The following is a 15,795-nucleotide window of genomic DNA, read 5'->3' on the forward strand; positions in this document are numbered from 1 at the left end:
TATTTCCTCATACATACACATAACCTCCAAAAAATAACAAATAAAAATTAAAATAAAAATAAAAAAACCTAGATTAAAATTAGAAGTTAAGAGTAATAATCGAAGATTATGGCAATTGAGTTGACAACATTTCGTATGCAAGGGTATGTGAGTTAACAACATTTCCAAAGGTACATGGGTTGAAAACTATTACGCTTTGGTTGATAATCAATAAGTAAAAGAGCAAAGCTCGTATTGTAGATGTTATTACAAGTGGGTTGGTAACATATTTTGCATTTAAAAGTCGATAGAGCTTTGTCGGGACACAATAAATAATGCGTGCAGTCAAAGAGCTGTAAACAAATGAGTGAAGGTGTGTTTTAAACCAATGAGTACAACAAAGTCTTGCCGTTATTCGTTCTCTTTTTAATATTATTGTTAATGCGTTATATTATTTTTAATACCTTGTAAGATTCTCACTAGTGTATTTCTCATTTACTGTAGATAGTGACGAATCTTAAGAACTAGATAGCGAATAATCGCTTAAGTTCGTGTAACAAGAAAGAACAAGAAGGCAAGGTAACTAACCCTTTATTATTCCAATAAGATTTAAGAAAACTCCGTCTTGGGGTGTACAATAAAAGCCGACACTTAGGTTTAGACTTAAGAGACTAAGAATTAAACTAAAACTAAAATTAACTAAAGAAATATAGCCGAAGCTATCAAGATTCTAATCGAGTTGGCCCCTTAATTCTATTTGACTACGAAGCTTATCAAGGGCCTGAGTACGGCCGAGCGTAATAACAGCTTTGAGAGAGATTAGCCAAAAGACAGACGCGCGACAATCAGAAACTCTGTTTCTCTCTAACTCTGCATGCTTGCTTGCTTGCTTAAATGCTAATTGCTTATGCTTATATTAGCCCAGTTGGGCTTTAATAAGCTATATTGATCGAATCCCCTAAGGACAATCAGAATGTCAACTATCAGCTAGTTCCCAGCCGGGAAATAGGAGCGGGTAAGGAAAAGAGGGCCCATCGGCCATAGTGACAAAGTCCAATCATCAAAGTAACTTAACTCTCACCCCTGAGACAAGAGTAATAATCACGTGTATCTAACTCTGCAAGTAGACTTCGCGGTTTAAATACCGTTCCTCCTCATTAAGTATTCAGAATGATTCCAAAACACGTTCTGGCCGGAAGTAGTAAGTTGAAAGTAAAAATTTGACAGGAAAGGCACTTTAACTTAAAATTCATCTGTTAATAAAATTAACATAAGCCTTACAACCTCAAAAAAGTTATTGTTTCTAGTTATAATCTCTTACTTTAACTCTTTCGCATCGTGATACGACCAAATCTGTTTTCAACAAACATCGAAAACGCCCGTGTTTACGAATTTGTCTTGGAATAGTTTTTCTTTCCCCCTGCGGTTTCATCCATTGTGTGCAGTTTCACCTTAGGGCCGGATAGCACCTGCGAATGTCAATAGCTTTCCGTATTTCTCCTTTATTTGCTTCAAAAGAATGATTGACATGTCTTTTAACAACTTGCGAAACCAATGAGCCATACACTAACGTGGAGGGGAAAGAACTAGGTAGAAAATAAACTAGGCGTTGGGGCGGTTTGCCGTTGCCTGAATGAACGGGCGTTACGGGCGACTTCGATGCGAAAGAGTTAAAATAGGCACCTTAAAGTGATAATTTAGAGACCCACCCATTATTTATGATCGTAACGCGTATCGTCATCATCGCACTAAAGAGAATTATGAAATCTTAGTAAATTCGGGAAATTCCACATTTTTTTCGGCAGCAGTCACGCCATACGTAAGATTCATGGTATGAAAAGAAAAAAAGCTTCTTGCTGTTCATATTCTTAAGTAAGAGACGATACAAATATTTAACTCACTGATGCTGTTCCCAAATGCAACGCATAATCAATTTTACTTTTCTCTGATGTTACAAATTCGCTGTTCTCAACAAAATTAATCATTTAAAAATAAGTTAGTAGAACTTTTAAATTATTTTGCAACACTTTTTGTCTTGTAGCACAAGTACATTGAAAAAAAAAATACATTACTAACTTCTTATATTAAACAAATTGTGAAAGTTCCACTTTCTATTTTCGCATTCCTTTCTGTCCAAAATAAAATCGAATGACTAAATAAAAACGATGACTATCTATATCTATATCTATATAAACTTAAAGCATCTAAATTAATTAGTAATTTGAAATAAAAGCAAGGCAATTCCAATATAATATAATAATTGAAACCGTGTATAAGAGTCATAACATAATTTTGGAACTAATAGTATTAAAGAGGGAATTCATAGTAGAACAATCTCGAAAAATAAAAATGCGAAAATAAAAATATACAATAATATGCAAATCAAAAATTAATCACTTTTTTGTAACTCCAATTCAGATCTCATCAGGGGAAAAGGAATTAAAGCTTCATAAAAGTCGATTAATATGTTTCGAAAATATGTTTCTTTCCCCTGGTCCATTTGAAATAAAAAAAAAACGTAAGCTTGCTGCTGTGTTTAAATCTCCTTTGGTTAGAGTAAAACGCAAGTAAAATTTATAATTAATTTTGGTTTATTAATTTGTTAAAATTCCCTTTTTGTTAGACTTTTATTTGTATGTATTTTCATTTCATTTGTATCTTGATGTTCATCTCATTTCCCATGTATTTTTCATTTTTTCTAATTTTTTAGTTTAAGGATTGTCCTTCATGAATATTATTTTTTTAATGAATTATCTGTCAGAGCATCGGGGAATTAATTCACATTTCAGAACTTCTTTCATGAATCAAATTCGAATTTTTATAAAATTGTACAGAAATTTAAAATTTGGATAGGAATTTTTCTTAGAAATGTGAATTGACGAAATGTATTTCTCATGAATTGTTTGTGGTTGCATGGAGAGTTTCCAGTCCCGCTTGATAAGTTAGGATCTTTATATGGAATCAGCAACAATTTTTTTGTTTTATTTATTTTTGCATTTTATTAACAATTCCAATTTAATTATTGACCAGATTTTTATTTACACCTGGTACATATTTACTATTTAAATCTCACTTCACATTTCACAAGAGATATTTTTCATTTATTTACTCTACATGTATATCGATGCGTCTGTGAGGTTACACATATATATTTATGTGTGCTTAAATGTTGCTCGAAAGGCGTTTAAATTTCGTTTACCTTTTTATTGTCCTGTCGTATTACCATTTCATGTTCGAAATTTCAGGTACATTCCAGAGTTTTTAAATTGAAATTTCTTTCAAATTGCGGTTAAATTTTAATTCAATAAATAAGTTCTGAAATATTATTTTACCCTCTTATTTCAACAAACTCTTAGCAGTCGTTCAATTTATTACTTTTCTAAGAATATCTGCTATGAAATTTGATATAAAAAACGGAAAATGTTTTATCTATGAACCAGCTATGGAGAATGCTTATTGTCGTGTTATGCTTAGGTTCTTCCGTTGCTATGTGTTATTATAATTTGATTGTTCCCTTAACGTACATCGTTTTTTATTTTCAGGATTCTCCAGGCAATTCATATTTATTTGCTGTTGTTCACTTTTCTCTGTTTGTCATGTTTAGTAAGGAATAAAAAGCTTTCTCTCTGTCCCCAGGGGTATTTCAACACGCGCATGGTAGACAAAAAATACTTGGGAAAAAAATTTTCGTGTTTCCCTTTTCTTGTTTTGGAAACGCAGTTTGCAAGATAATCATTTCTAGTGTACTTAAGATTCAAGCGGTTACTTTGTTCATATGAATTTTTTTATACATTCTTACCCTTCTCCGTTTAGTCTAAAACTCGGCTGCCCTTAATACTTGATACGAAGTAAACTAAGAATTTTATTTGAATTCATGTTTGACTTTGAAGATGTTCTACCTCAGAATGTGATACATTGAGTACTTGAGTTTCTTTTATGTTCGAAACTCGACTTTAGTTTCATTTTGCTTCTGCCTTATTCGGTTTTTGAAGTCATGCTGCAACTGATCTTCTTTTAAGGGTTTATATTACTTTAATATATTTCAGGCTCCCTTTATTTTAGTTTTCCTGACTGATAAAATTATTAAAGGTAGAAAGCGAATAAACTTTTGCAGCAATATTTAAAATTATTATTTAATTTTTTAAAATTTAATTTACCAAAACTATTACATTTTTAAACGATTTAAGTTTTGATGTTATTAATCGTTTAAAAATTTTGTAACCGACTTTCTACAAAAAATTTGAATTATTTTTAATGAATATAATAAATGATAATAATGATATAATGAATATATTATATAATAATACTCTAATACATGATAATAATGATATAATAAATATAATATATCATAATAATATAATAAATGATAATGATGCAATAAATATAACATATAATAATAATATTATAAATGATAATAGTGATACAATAAATATAACATATAATAATAATATTATAAATGATAATAACGATATAATAAATGTAATATATAATAGTAATATAGTAAAAGATAGTAAACAAGTTATCCTGTTTAATGAATACTTGTATAATTGCTACAGTAGATTTTATAACTAAGGTAAATTAATTGAGAAAATAATTTGTGTCTTTATAAGGATGGAAATGTTATAATTTAAGACAAATAATAGTACCTAAAAAGAGAAAAAAGGCAAAATTTACCTAACCTATACCTCGTTTTATATTATATCGTAAAATGAAAAATTACTCAATTTCTGATATACGAAAACAGAAATTTATTATTAGTATATATTTTAAATAGCAATTTTAAGGTGCATTCGGATGATGAGATTTTGTAAAATAATAGGTAAGTGCTTTTTTATTTATACGAGCACATTTTAAAGCTTAAAAGTTAATGCAAGAATGTAGATGAATGAAAAACGTTTAATTAGTTAATTAATTAATATTTTTAATAAAAGTAATAAGGTTAACATTGCAGTAACTTGATGGAATAAAAATTAAAGGAGGACAAATTCTGAAAGCTTTCAGATTTTATATTCCCCTAAAAAGTGTGTTTCTTTGAAATTTTGTTACCTTTCTTTATTACATATCATGCTCTCTTCGCACTTAAATTATTAAATTCTATTCAACAGCAATACCGTAAGATAATTTTAAAATGAGCATATCATCAAATTTTCCGATACGAAGTCTTTCGCGTTGGAGATAAGAATGTTTTCTTTTTTCCGTACAGTGTTGCCATTGTTTGCTTTGAAATCATTGAGTCTGTTAATCAAAAATTCGCTAAAGTGTTACAAAATACAGAATCGATAATAAAACAAATTCCAAATTCCAAATTAGGACTTCCAGATTCCCACATTCGGTGGAGGATTACGTTATTCAAAATTTGGTACAGTTGTGTTTTCACAGTGCGAGAAACATACATGCATTCAGGCAAATTCTGGATTATTTAGTTTCTTTAAATGTAATAGAGGACGATAATATTTTGTGGCATTAGTTTGGCAAGTGAATCAACGCAAATTGCCAAAACGAAATTAATAGGCCCTCTGTGCTAACGGCCTTTGGGCTAAAAATAAATCAATCTAGATTATAGCGAAGTAATGCGAGCCTCAAAGAAGGCGTGCTTTTTTGGAGGATATTTTAAAGAAAATTGACTGATATCCGCATTACGTATGGTAGAAACCGTGAAACTTCCCTCTCAGCAACCCGTTTGCAAGAATTTAATTTCGGATTATTTACTTAATAAATAATGCGTAATGCTGCTTTTATAGTATTTCGTTCAAATATTAGATTTTAGGAATGTTTTTGAGAGATAAAAATATTTATATATTTGAACGTTTAAGCCTAGTCTATTGCATGCTCCTCATTAAAAACTATATCCTCGGACAAAGCCATTGTTTAATTATCAAGCGTCGTTGTTGTTTTTTACTTTTTCACCACCTTACACGTACTTGCCGGACCGAGAATGTTTAATTGGACGGCGAATAAATGGTGAGGGTAGTGGAAAGTAAAGTAATGAGAAAAAGCAACAAAATATAAGTGAGAAAAAGTACCTTCTCTTCTTAATTGCGAATGGAGGGAGAAAAAATTCCAGACGAGAAAAAGTTTTCCCCCAAAACTCAGCGAAGAGTGAAATTTCGCTTTCCTCGCAACTTAGTAGATTTTTGTTAACTTTCCCCGCAACACACTTGCTTTTAATTTTATTAAGTAGAGTTTTTGTTTCATTTTACTTAATGCATGGACTTTTATGTATCATAAAAACTAATAAAATTTTACCAAGAACGTTTAAGTTTTATATTATTCCTCTTTGTTCGAAATTGCTCAAGAGTGTAGAATAAAATAAATTGTTAGGGTCGTTAACACATTTATTTATAGACGCAGTACTAAATGTCTTATGATTAATTTAATGCAATCTTCAAATAATTCATCAAAGCGATTTTAATTTTTTGTCAGATCTTTTTCTCCTGACAACATAAATGCTTTCTAATAAACGAGGCACTTTTTAAACCTTTCAATTAAGTCCTGATTTGAAGTAACTGAAGTTACCAAGTATTCCTTTTACTATTATTGTGAATTTTATACTTAGGGAGATACTCAGTTTGTATAAGCACATGATATGCTTCTTTAATTTTTCATATTCCACTCACTGTGTTATTCCTTAATAAGTAGACACTTCTGACACTTATAACAGTACAATATTCGTTTTAATCGTTGGTGCTGCTTTTTATTTTTTCATTTTAACTGACGTGCTGTAATATGTATGCCATGAAATACTTATAAAGTAGTATATAAAACAGGTAAAACCTTATAACCTTTTTTCCTTTACGTGCTCTTGCAGCATTAATGGCTTAGTGCAGCAAGCTAATTCTTGGAAGATGTAGCCACCTTCTAATGCCTCTCTCGTATGTCTCTTTATGTGACGGAGAAGTAAGTTTCGTGTTCTCACGATTTTATTTGTCAAATGTTAGTTACATTGGCTGTTAGGCTATTAAACTCCTTGCTTGCCAATAGCGCTGAAATCTACAAGAAAAATTTGTCAGTGCTTCACACTCATCCAAATGTTCCGCCGTCATTGGCCGTCCACTATTACATAAAACATACAACGGCGAATCAGCTAGTCCAATGCGAAATAAATGAGTCTGTAGACAGTCATGTCCTGTCAATAGTCTAAAAGATGCAACCTGAACTGTTTGCGGGTGGTCAGGAAGAAAAACTGGGTTTGTTACGAGAACACGCCAAGGTTTGCCCTCACAAGCTCGAGTATCAAAATCTCTAAAATTCTTTTGATATGTTAGCGATGTCAGACGCTTAATAGCCTAGGTACCCATTGAAAAGATATCTTGTGGGAAAGTTCATTTATGGCTTCCTGAAATTGTTGAAGGCATATGTTCTTACACTCTTGGTAAGAGGAGATGGCCTGTATTGCTGAAGTCGAATCAGACAGTACAACAGTCCTTCTGAACGAGATCTGTCTCAATAATAATTGTTGGAGAGCTACGTGAATGGCTTTCAGTTCTCCATCAAAGTGAGTGGAGTAAGCCCCTACATGTATGTATAAACTTCATGTTCTTATGATATAAGTAGTCAGTAAAAAGTAGCTGGAAGTTAAGTTTTTCGAATCCCAAAGACGGCAGATTTCATATTTTGTGTTTCTTTACGCACACAACGAAACAGTCTATACAAATCTGCCAAATCCAAAATTAACACGAACTCTCATTTTGCCTTCGGAGAGCAAAACGGAAATATAAATAACAGCAATTAAAATGGCCCAAGCATATGTTAAATAAATACGCCTTTGCCAAACATTCAAAACTGTGAGTCTCTTACGATGACATAAATCACATTCATTAACACAAAGCTTGTTGTGAGTCCATAAAGAGCTTGCTTCTAAGAAGCCTTGGATTTCAAAAAAGAGTATAAATATTCTGATATTTAAAACTTAATAAAGTGAAATTCCTCTTGAAAAATTGATTTTGGTCTTAGGGTTTGACTTCATCTTGTAATGCTAAGTAGTCCAATAACTATAATAGACGTGCGGCTAATTATCGGTGTGTTTTGAAACGATGGCAAAGGTTAAAAATTGCCTTGGTATTTATATAGAATTAGAACATAAATTTATTCTCTTGTGATATAATATTAGTCACAACTCGTGTTGATACAGCTACATAGAGCTGCTAAATCTATGTTAAATGTGGAATAGCTAAAGACTTACAGAATTAATTGCCATACTAGACCTAGCTCATTACTCTACCGAAGCCCAATAATCCTAACAGACGGGAAGCAAATTATCGGTATGTTTTAAACAATTATAAAATTGCGAGATTAAAAATTGCCTTCGTGTTTAAATAGAATTTAGAACACAAAGTTATTCTCTCGTGCTATAATATGAGGCACAACTCGTGTTGATACAACTAAATAGAGCCCATAAACCTATGCCAATGTGGAAAAGCTAAAGACTGCACAATTAATTTCTATACTAGACCAAGGCTCATTACTCTACCAAAGCCCAGTAACCCTAACAGACGTGAAGCAAATTATCTTCTTAACAGAAACAAAGTTTAAGAGGAGGAGTTTGACAAAGTTGACAAAGTTTAAAGAGGTTAAAAATTAACTTTATATTTAAATAGAATTTATAACACAACGTCACTCATTTCCGCTACAACATAAGCAAAAACTCGTGGTAATTAAACTAAATAGAACAGTCAGATCTAAATTTAAAAGTGAAATAGTAGTCAAAGATTATACAATTAATTATTATACTAGAAGCTGGCTCACAACTCTATCAGAACTCAATAACCCTAGCAGACGTGAAGTGAATTATTGCTATGTGTGAAACGGTGCCAAGTCTTAAAAAGATTAAAAATAACCTTTTTATTTAATCAAAATTTAGATCAAAACATATTCTTTTGTGTTCCAATATAAGCCACCATTCGTGGTGATGCAACTAAACGGAACAGTGAAATGTAATTTAAGCTTGGAATAATTATGAATGAATACACGATACTAGCTACTCAGTTTAAATACTAGGTACTCATTTGCATTTTGGTAAGGGATACGGAAAGGAGAAGTTATACTATAAGGTATTTCTCCCACTTCCCTAGCGTGCCTTTGGGGTGTAGTGGTCAGCACAATGGGCCGGTATTCCCAGTCCCAGGTTCGATTCCCGGCGAAGGCGGTTGCATATTTTTCATCTTCTCTGGCTTCCAAAAAATCCTAATGACTGTACAAGTGGCGCTCGAACTAAAAGGGTTGTGGATGATGATTCTCCTCACCCGGGATTTCGCGACTAGGTCCCCTAAATCCTTAGTCGCCCTTTAAAAAGGGGAGTATATAAGGTATTTCGCCCACTTCTCTAGCGTGCCTTCGTGGTGTAACAGTAACACGCTGGGCCGGTATTCCAGAGGTCCGTGGTTCGATTCCCGGAGAAGGCGGTTGTTAATTTTTCATCTCTCTGGCTTCTTAAAAATATCCTAATGTCTGTACAATACTAATGGCCGAAATTATAAATAACTGGTTAATTAGTATAAATTTCTTTACGTAATATAGTTTTCTTCAGGATCAATTACTTTACTTCCTAATGTACAAATTTTAATTAACAAAAGATACTTTTTTTAACGATTTCATGCATGTTAATCTGAATCTGTGTTTGTTTTTTTTCTACATTTTATGTCTCTCATCTCTTAACGTTTCTGAATACCGATCTTGTAGTCTACTTTAAATTACATCTTACATAATATATCATATTATTCTCTGTAAGAAGACATGAAATATATGCTTTCATCCAAATTATGATGCATCTTATCATTTTCCAAATTTAAACAAGTAATATCGTGCAAATTTCAAGACCTGTATTATCGTCTAGTTAAGTTAACTATGTTATGTTTTACTAGACTTTATTATTATTATATTTTAGTATATATTAGACTATTTCACGCTAATTTCAATCCTGCAAAGCATAGCGTTTATTTAATATTGAGATCTTAATATTGAGATATTTTTTTTTCCGTTTGCGTAGTTTCTCAATATTCTATCTTAGTTTCAAATATATAAAAGCTCTTTAATATATTTAACTACTGCCTAAAGTTCAGTTACTTATGGCATTCATATTTTCGGCGTTTATACTTTTGTACATATGAAAAAGAGTTGATAAGCATTCCTATCTTTCTTTCTATAGGCATTTCTAACGAGTTTATCATTATAATTTTGCGTTACTTTTATTGTTTTTCTTTTTAATTGCGATTTTTTCAAATGTCAAAGATATCTTTTTATTACATTATTTTAATCTTTCTATTTATTTTTAGGATTTTTCTTAAAATTCTTCCTGAAGCATTTTCAGGGTTTGCACACTTTTCTTTTCTCTGAACGTTTATTATTTTTCATGTTTAATTAACCGTTTCTGCAATTGCTGCATCTTTCTTCACGTATCTACCTTCGTAAAAATTAAAAATGTTACTTAAAATATGAAATATAAATATGTTTTAAATGAGAAAACAGATATTAATTTTTAAACATTACGAAATATACGGATTTAATAATTAAAAAGATACATTTCATCGAATGCAGAATGCCCTAGAAGTCTTAAAAGATTTACAAAATGTATTAATACATACATGGATATATATATATATAGTGGAAGAGATAGTGTTTGGTTTAAAATAAAAATATCAAATGTAAGTAGTAAGACGGGAAATTGTTTCCACAGAAAGTAAATATTTAGATCGATTTTTTTTTTTTTTTTCTGAAAGAGGGCCGCTACTTTACCGCTAGTGCCATTATCTCCATGGGTAGTAACGATTGCACTTAAAATACTCTGAAACCGCTAGTGAATAGATTTTTCCTGTTGTTGTACGATTTAAATAATTAATTATTTTATGACTTGCAATGGATTTCTTGCCTCTGAGTGAGTCTTTTCAATACTGCGATCGTTATTGTCCATATGGTACCGTGCTCTCTGACGACGAAAATTCAGGTATACGTTCTGGCACGCCAGCGACCGAGCGGTAAAGTCGCTGAACACTGGTAGTTCGGTCCGAGGTTCGAAACTCGCGAACGGTCTGGCTGCATGGGAGTTTTCGTAGTTTTCCCCATGTGTAATGTGTAAACGAGCCAATTTCCCTTAGAACGTCCTCCACGAAGGCATCCCTTCCCTTAGGCAGATAGCTCTCGAGGCTTTGCCATAATTACACACACACACACACACAGGTATACGTTCTGCCATGTTAAAGATGACTTTAGTCTCTCAGATTTCGCTCTAAACGGAGGAACCAGTTGGAATCAAGGATATCTGCTTGTCTGAATTTGATATTATGAAATTACATATGTTACGCCGGCATTAGAACATAATGATGATATCGCTGAAAGCCTCAAATGATGTTTGAGTATTATTGTTGACGCTGGGGTTACGCCGCATTGCATATTTTACGACACAAAAGCACTTACTCTTTGTCCGAAGCAATTTTCCGTATCTTTTTTATTCATGTTCCGGTTAAATATGCTCGGTTATTTCTTATTTGATAATTTTTCATAATTTTTAATGAATTTTTGTAACTTTGCATATGATATGTGATCGCAAATAGAAAGAATCAAAAGAAAGAATGTTTGAAAAAGATGAACAATAGAAACTGGGGGCTAAGAGGAAGAGCTTGTATTATGCTCTGAAATATATATAATTATCAGAAAATTTTGAAATTTCATTAATTATTAATTTGGTTATTTCCCATATGGTAAATGATTACAAATAAAAAGGATAGTTAATTTTGGTTTTCTTTCTATTTGTGATCACATATATTTTTATATGGTATGTGATCACAAATAGAAAGGCTCGAAAGAGAGGATGTTTGAAAAGAGGACTATCAACAATTTGGGGTGCGGTGAATAGACAAGCATCAAAAACTGGGCGTGCGAGGAAGTTCTTGTATCTGCGGTGAAAATACGCGGTGAAGGGTGAAAAGGTAGGGGAAAAGACGACCATCAAAAACTGGTTAATAATTTGGTTAAATTTAAACTGGTATGTAATCACAATAGAAAGGCTCGAAAAAAAGAATGTTTGAAAAGAAGAGCATCAAAAACGGTGGGTGCGGTGGTGCCGTGAAAACACGACCATCAAAAACTAGGGGTGAGAGCAAGCGCTTGTATTTGCGGTGAAAAGACAACTATCAAAAACTGTGGTGAAAAGACGACCATCAAAAACTGTGGTGAAAAGACGACCATCAAAAACTGTGGTGAAAAGACAACCATCAAAAACTGTGGTGAAAAGACGACCATCAAAAACTGGGCTGAAAAGACGACCATCAAAAACTGGGGTGAAAAGACACGGTGAAGGGGTGAAAAGGTGCAGTGAAACCACGACCATGAAAACCTGGGGTGCAAGCAAGCGCTTGTATATTGCTCTAAAGTACAGTTATCTTACATTTTTGAAATTTTTATTAATTTTGGTTGTTTGGCATATGGTATGTGACCACAAATAAAAATGATCCAACGAAAGGACGTTTGAAAAGATGACTATTCGAAACTGGGGGTGTGGGGAAGCGCTCGTAATTTTCTGTAAATTATAATTATCGTTTTTAATAAAGTGGCTAAATACAGGGGTTGGACAAAAATATGGAAACACCTTTAAAAAAACATGTTTCTTTGCTTAATATGGTGTAGGAAACCCGTTGGCATCCAAAACAGCTTGCAGTCTTCTCGGAATGGATAAATACAGTTCCTGTATGTTTGCCAAGGGAATATTATACCATTCTTCCTGCAAAACGGTGGCAAGTTCAGATAACGATGTTGGCGGTGGATAACGAGAACGCACTTTCCGTTCCAATGTAGACCACAAAGGTTCGATAATATTCAGGTCTGGTGACTGTGGTGGCCAGGGAAGATGGGACAACTCATCCTCGTGCTCAGAAAACCAGTCCTGGACAATGTGAGCTGGGTGAACAGGGGCTTTGTCGTCTTGGAAGACACCATCACCATCGGGGAACAAAGTTTGTACCATGGGATGAACTTGATCGCCCAAAATGTTCACATAAGACATTCTTGGCAGTCGTGTGCCCTGACACGGTTATCATGGGGCTAGCAGAGAACTACGATATGGCTGCCCAAACCATAACAGAACCCCCGCCATGTTTCACTCTTGGCAACAAGCAGTCTGTATTATAGGCTTGAGATGGCGTTCTCCAGACGTAAACTCGGCCAGAAGTGGGAAACAATGTAAAAGAAGACTCGTCAGACCATATTACTCGCTTCCACTGCTCTATAGTCCAGGCTTTATGACTTAAGCACCACCTTTTCCTGTTACGGGCATTAGCATCACTGATGAGTGGCTTCTCGATTGCAGCACGGCCAGCAATTCCCTGTTTATGAAGCTCCCTTCTAATTGTTTTGGTACTCGCAAGGTTCGGTAACACAACATTAATTTCAGCAGTAACTTTTGCAGCTGTGGTCTTCTTATTTTTCGTCACAATTGCCCTTAATGATCGTCTGTCACGATCACTCAGGACGCACTTTCGTCCGCGCTGTGATTTAGCAGATGATGTTTTTCCGCTTTTCAAATATGCGGAATAAATCTTCGATACAGTACCTCTTGAAACACTAAACACCTCGGCTACCTTGCTTACGGAAGCACCTACCATACGTGCTCCAACAATTTCCCCACGTTCGAAGTCTCTTAGCTCTGACATAATGCAATGACAACCTCACATAACAGTACTCCGACAAACAACTGAACTGTTTAGCACATTTACGAAGTTGTATAGGTGGCGTCAGTAGTCAAAAACGCCAGCGCGACCTACATATTTCATTAAAATCAATCTTTCTTTTCAAACATGCATTTCACAAGGTGTTTCCATATTTTTCTCCATCCACTGTACGAATAATATGTACTCTAGAGAAATTTATTGAATCAATTCAGAAATAATGAATCTATTATAATTACTTTTATTCTGTATTAATTTAAAGAAATTGGTTATTTATTGTTTCAATCGCATTAGTTAATCCATATCAAAGGGGCTTTGCAGACGGCTTGAGAGTGTTCTCAAATAAGATAATTTACATTTGTATGGAATGGGAAAGTTCTCTTCGTTCAGAAATGTGCAACTGTGCGAATATTCTTTCTAAGGGGAAAAAATGCCGCCATCGCAATATTCATTTGTCACGATAGGGCTACAGCTGTAATTACGCTCCTCGTCTGTTTTCGAATTCTAGTTCATCAGTCTTTTAAGGCAGAAAGCAAGAGTTCAAAGATACTTTCATTTATTTTATTTTCGGGGCTAGAAAGTTCTTTCAGAACTTAACAGATGTTCAAGGGACAGGGTTAAATTAATTAATGCTCTGTCACTATTTATCTTATCTAATAAGTATGATTTTGCTTTTTAAGTGTTAGAACTCAAATTTCGATGCATTTATTATGATTACTTCCTGAAAAAGGCTTCTCGGACAACTTGGCATTTTTTATGAAACGTCTGCTCTTAAGAAATAGATCTTCTCTTTCAAGAAGGGAGATACTCATAGCAATGTAATTTGTTTTACTTGTCATATGAGATTACATAAATGAACCAATTATTCGTCTTTTCTTTGTTATCCTTATGTTATTTTAGTTCTGTCAATTTTCTTATGTAGGTTTCTTAACGAAGTAATGAATTGTGATCACAGAGTACGCGTTTATAAATCTGCTAATTAATTTAATGATAGATATCATAAAATTTTGTAAATCCATTTGTTAAATTATAAATATAAATTTCTATTCGTGTAATGGATGTTAATTACAGTATGTGAAACAAATAATTATATGTGATTAATTAAATTTCTTTTTACAAACCGGTTGAAAATTACGTTAGTATACATATGTGCGTCATGCAAATGTATTACATGTTAGAATTTAAAATATTAAATGGTTGTGTTGAAAATATATCACTAGATAATGGATTTTGAACCTGGAATGCGAGATTGAATTTCAATAGTTGGCGACAAATCCTGAAATTTGGTGGGCAAAATTAATTTTCAGAAGTTTGTGTCAGACAATTACGAGCAACAACTCAACATATGCTATTATGCGAGTGTGCCTTGGGAGTGGTGGGGATACTAAGAAAACCATCCGCGGCCTTTTTGAAGTATTGTAATGTACATATTGATGTGACATGCGCACTCAATGTATTTTATGACTTATCATCGATGCATTTTATCATAGCAGTAACATTATTAGAAACCTCAGAACAATAATACTAATTAAATATCTTTCAAAGCATTTATTAATTTGCTCATTATATAAATCGTTTTAGCACTTAAATGCTATTATTTTCAAAATGCAAAAGTAAACATTTCAGCATGTAGAGACATTAGGCAGGAGCCATGGAAAATGTGCAATGCCCTCCCCGGGATTCGAACCTCTCGAGTACGCTCCGAGTATGCTGGTCATTACACCACGAAGACATGCTAAGAAAGCGAGAGAAATACCTTATATACCCCCCTTTTAAAGACAGACTGCGATTCAGACGATCCAATCGCAAATCCTGGTGGTGTAGAATCATCACCCACCACCCTTTTAGTTCGAGCGCCACTTAGAGGCATTCGGTTATTCCGAAGCAGGAGACATGAAAACTGTGCCGTTCCCTAGCCGAGACTCGAACCTCGGGCCTCTCGAATACGTATCGAGTCTACTAGACGTTACGTTACAAAGGCATGCTAAGAAGGTGGGAGAAATACCTTATAATATGATCGGAACTTCTTGCCATCGGTTGTACAGAGATACTACAAAGAATTTGTTTTGCGTAACGTCAATATGATATAACGACACCGAAATAAAACCAGTTAATATTTATCAGTAAACAATCGGTATGTTAAAAAAGGAGTAATTAAAGT

At 33.4% G+C, this 15,795-nt stretch overlaps 1 pseudogene across 3 annotated transcripts in view; it reads left to right on the forward strand.

Moving 5' to 3' along the window:
- The window catches only part of LOC118187875 (toll-like receptor Tollo pseudogene), a 501,926-nt pseudogene that overhangs the window by 423,399 nt on the left and 62,732 nt on the right, over nucleotides 1–15,795 (forward strand). Inside the window, exon 5 of one of the 3 annotated variants that reach the window (XR_015040894.1) lies at nucleotides 484–558. The exons of the other annotated variants lie outside the window; for them this stretch is intronic. The product of XR_015040894.1 is annotated as a toll-like receptor Tollo pseudogene, transcript variant X2 (transcript). The remainder of the gene's footprint in view (nucleotides 1–483; nucleotides 559–15,795) is intronic. 3 annotated transcript variants of the gene reach the window in all.

This window comes from Stegodyphus dumicola, chromosome 4 (assembly GCF_044657685.1).
Source record: "Stegodyphus dumicola isolate Sdum_Otavi_A_Nest chromosome 4, ASM4465768v1".
In the NCBI taxonomy this organism is placed as follows: Eukaryota; Metazoa; Arthropoda; class Arachnida; order Araneae; family Eresidae; genus Stegodyphus; species Stegodyphus dumicola.